Source organism: Pteropus medius, unplaced genomic scaffold (assembly GCF_902729225.1).
Source record: "Pteropus medius unplaced genomic scaffold, Ma_sr-lr_union100, whole genome shotgun sequence".
NCBI lineage: Eukaryota > Metazoa > Chordata > Mammalia > Chiroptera > Pteropodidae > Pteropus > Pteropus medius.
Genome location: NW_024352785.1, coordinates 9,876,427 through 9,881,339, shown reverse-complemented (window position 1 = coordinate 9,881,339; position 4,913 = coordinate 9,876,427). Strand labels below are relative to the sequence as shown.

The 4,913-nt window shown below is 41.9% G+C and overlaps 1 pseudogene; it reads left to right on the top strand.

Moving 5' to 3' along the window:
• Window positions 1-698: 698 nt before the first annotated feature.
• LOC120590960 (uncharacterized) lies at window positions 699-817 on the top strand (annotated as a pseudogene).
• The last annotated feature ends 4,096 nt before the right edge of the window (window positions 818-4,913 follow it).

Genomic DNA, 4,913 nt, shown 5'->3' with positions numbered 1-4,913 from the left:
GCAGCTTTGAAGTAGAGTCTGGAACCGAGGCAGGATGTGAAAACACCAAAGGAGTGAGGGTCGTAAAAGCATAATTCTCCTCCTGGAATCTGTAAGCAGTAAGGCACTAGATCACTTGGGTATTTAAGGCCTGGACAACAAGGGCTTTGGAGTGGTGTCTGAGGCATTGTACCCATGACTAGGAGAGACAGCAGGAGTGCCCTAGACCCTGGCTGGAGTGGCAATAGGGGACCTAGATGGACTACTGGGTTAGAAGCTATTTAAGTCCTCCCTCTCTAATAGAGTGTGGCTCCTAAGACTTTGGGTGTGGTCTTTTATATTTGTAACTGATAAGAACCCAGCCCATTTGACACCAGTCTGGGTGGTGACAGAGAACTCAACATCAGGGTTCCTCACTTAAGATGTGGCTCATCAGGCTGTCAACCAGGTTGGTAAATGCCCCAATAAACAATTCAGACAACATTGGTGAGGGATAATCTCTCAGCCATAAAGCCATATACCCTCAGTCCTGGGCTACAGAGCTCTATAGCAGTCTTGAGTTTCCATACTATGTATCCTATTGAGTAGACACTAATCTAATTGGAGGAAACATGGCTGGGACCCATACATGTGATGTCGCCTTCTCTTTAGAAAGTTGGAGGACAAGGACCTATAAAACCATGGTTCTTAAACTTAGTAGGCATAAGAATCACCACAACATCTACGGCCATGCCACCTTGAACATGCCTGATCTTGTCTGCTCTCAGAAGCTAAGCAGGGTCGGGCCTGCTTAGTACTTGGATGGGAGACCACCTAGGAAGACCAGGTGATGTAGGCAGACAAAAAAAGAAGAAAAAAAAAAGAATCACCACGAGGATTTATTAAAAATGCACTCATGTTTCACATCAAAACTTATGAATCTTAGCTTCCAAGAGTGTGTCCCAGAACACTTCATTTTAAACAAGTTTTCTAGGTGGTTCTAATGCTTGAGATCTGTGGGCCATCCACTCAGAAACAATAATGTGGAGGCCCATTCTACAAGTAGAGATAGAAGTAGCAAGTAGAGATAGATTTTTCATTTCATGGGGATTGGATCAAAGCTGCCCTGATTTGGCTTAATCATGATGGCCTAGATGTGGTTGTAGGGAATTCAAGAGTGATGTGGCCATCGGACTGTGCAATAATTGATAAAAATGAGATAATATGAATAGATGTCGAGGCTGGATAATTTCTGGACTCATCAGGCAGACTAAAGTTGAGGCCAAGGAATTACTGGTGAGGTTGAAGCTATTCTTGGGTAATTGGTTGGACTCCTACACAGGCAAGGGCAGTCAGTCTGGGGCATGGACAGAGGTTAGGGCAGGAAGAAGGACTGAGACTGAAGCTGTAGCCAAAGTCATCAACACATAGGGATCATTTCCAGCTGCTCTTGATGTGCTGACAGGAGTGCGCTGCTGACGGTGGTCTCATATCTGAGCTGACTCTGGTCTCCTTCATCTGTCCCAAACCTAGGAGATTCTTTTAAACTATAAATAATTCCTCAGAACAGATTCCCTCTCTGAGTTACTAATTACATCCTCATCTCTCCAAGAAACTTGGGCTTCTATTCCAGAATTGGTGGACAATATTTGGGTGAGCTGGGTTGGGATGTAAGGAGGGAGGGTACCAATAGGTGGAAGCTAGTTCTTAAGTATCTTCAAAATCTTTCTCATCCACTGCTCCTAGAGAGCTAGAGTCAGGCCCCTGACAACTTTAAGGAAATGAGATAACAAAGGAAAGAAGCAGATGCTTTTACAACAAGATTTCTAGTTTGTGATAATGCAATGAGGAAAATGGTAGCACCATACCAAAGTGGGAGATTGTGTCAAGAGAATTATCATAATTTTGTGACTGAGTTGCTGCCTCCTTGTCTTGTGTCGTTCAGGGATGTAAAGAGAAGCTAGACTAAAACACATAAGGGGAATCTGGAAATCTCCCTGCTAAAAGATTCTGTCCTGCATAGTTCTAGGAGTTTAAGATTCATTTGAGCTCACAAGTTTCCTTTTTAAAATGCTAGTACCCTAAGGATATATTTTTGCTTTAAGTAGGTGACTTTCATAAGGCCACACTCCTCAAACCTCTAAGAGAACAGCTGCTCTGAGAGAATATGAATTTAGTTGAGCTGCAGAAATGGGAAATGGTGAATTACGATGCATTTAGAAGGAGGGAAATGGGGATTTTATACCTTCAGAAGGTCACCTAGGGTACTGCCTTGTACCTGGGGGTGGCAGGAGGGGTCGGGGAAGTAGGGAAAAAGGAAAGGGCTATCTCCTGTGTTCTCTTAGCTCTCTGCTTTCTCCATAGGACTTCCATTCTTCTCCCACTGCCTTTTGGTTGGGCCTACTTCCACTAATCCTTTAAGATCCAGTTTAATCATCACCTGCTTCCCAGACTTACGCAAGTAGAGGTAACACCTCCATCCTTTGAGCTCTCACAGTTGTTTATATATATATTTCACTCTGATCTGTTTATAGCTACATTTCTCCCACAGATCACAAATTCCTTGAAAGCAGGGGTCATATTTATTTACTATCTAACATAGTACACAATAGGATTCAATAACTATTGACATAATGAATAAATTTATGACAATTAAAATACTTTATCTTGGCTAAACAAATTATCAGTGTTAATAGATTTCTTATATAAGAAAGGCATTTCTAAATAGTGTAAGGAGCATATACATTGCTATGCTATTTTCGTGTAACTTTTACATTCATCGAAGTAGGTTTCTTTCATACTTTTCAAAATTAAACTGTTGCCTAGTTAGTTATTAAAAACGAGAGATATTTTTTTCATTCATCCTGGCCTTTCCCCTAATTAGACCAAGTTGCAAAGTATACCAAAACCATGCAAACAGACTGTTTCATTGAGGTTTCTGATTTAAGGAGAGACCAGCAAGAACTAATCGTTTGAAAATCCCCAGAAAGAAAACTGTAGAAGGAATACTCTACCAATTATAGAAGATTATATGGACCAAAAAGTCACAAGAGTGGCCAAGAAATTTTGGGCAAACTTGATGTGTCATTTTACACATACAAAGCTAGCAAGAATTTTAAAAATATTTAAAGTGGGGACAAAGCTCGGTAAATTCGGCTCACTCCCTTGTCACTAGTATAGCAAATCGGCCTCCTTAGGAAAGCAATATGACAATATGTATGACAAGCCAGAAAGATGTTCCATAATCCAGCTCCTAGAAATTTATCTCAAAGCAATACAAGAGAAGAAAACAACTTATATGCTTGAAAATGTTCATTGTTCTAGTAATAAGGGTGCCCCCTCTCTACTAATCCAGTTCCTCCCTATCACCTTTTCAGGTATGGGGAGTGTCCTCTCTGAAAGAGTTGGGAAATAAAACAGGGAGACACCTTGACATTCTTCCACCAGCAATCATTTTTAGGAAATACTACATATAGACACAAGTTAAAGATTCAGAAACTGGTGGCCTTAAAACCAGGTGTGTACCTACCACTCCAAAATCCCCTGGGGGATGCACATCTCGATTTGAAGACCACTGATACATTTTTATATCATCTTATTGAATATGATGAGAGACAGGTCAGCTCAGGTTAGGCCTTGGTTGAGATACTATACTGGTGTCTATACCTTGGGAATATAGAATTGTGACCTGTACACTAGGTTTGTTTGATTTTTGTAGATGGCTCCTCTGATCTTTTATATTCCATATTTTCTTCTGAGTGGTAATAACCTTAATTTCAATTTTAGGGAACCAATGTTGAGCCTACATACTGACTACCTAAGGGAAATACTATGCCCCACTTAAAAATGATTATTATAACTAAAAATATGAGAAATCTTTAGAGTATAGTAAGGAAAAAAAGCAAAATATATAGTTGTGTGAAAATTCCAATTTAAATTATACAAAACTACATAAACTTCTGGACAATACTATAAACATGAAAAAATGATCTTTTTGTAAAATGTCTTTAATGTTTCATGACTTTTAAAATAATGATTACATTTATGACACTGGGAGGATCAGATAATGTCTAATCTAGCATTCTTTGTCCCCATGGTACCAAGAAAAACTGCGAATTTAAATTCCCCAAAATAAAGTGTTCAAGAGATTGAAGATCTTTTTTCAAAAACTAATTTCTCATCATTATTCATTATGGATGTTATTCCTCCAAATACACTTAAACTCTTCTTTAGTCTAGTCTAATACATCCTATGTCTTAACGTGACAAATTCCAGAAGTTTATTTCCTGCTGTATGAAGCAGTAATCTTTTCATTCATATTTTTAGCTTCCTTCCATTTCCTGGTTTTATTGTTCAGAGTTCAAGAACTGACCTTGCTGACTCACACTGCTCTTGTTTTACCATTCCTCGTAGCCTTTATATTTTTAAGCCCATATTAAAAAAAAAAAAAAGTCATGTTCGGCAACCTCCAAAACTAATCTTTTTCTCAAATTTGTTTGAAAGCTAATTACGAGCTCGATATATTTCCAGGCCCACCAAATGAAGGAGAGAAGAGGCTAGTCCAAGAGTGCTTTTGTGTGTGAGAGAGGTTCTGGCAGTGGGACCCAAGGGTTCCCGAGACAAGCCCCTCCTAAACCAGTGCCAGCGAAGCTGAAGAGCCGAGGAGCCGGAGACTTCCGACGCCTATCCACTGACCTCGAACCGCCGCGGCACTGCGCGGCCCCGCCCCCTCGTGGCTCTCCCCCTACCCCCCCGCCCCTCGGGGCGCCGCACGCAGACGCGTCCTCCCAGGCTCGAGGCCCCGCCCCCTCCCGCACCGGCCCGCCCTTGCCGGCAGCCCGGCCCCACCCCTAGGCGGTTGCTCGCGGCGGCCGCCGCCCTCGCCCGGCCCAATGGCGCGGCTGCCGCGTCAGTGATGTGAAGCTGTGCTCAGGCTTGTCCGGCCCCCGGCCCGC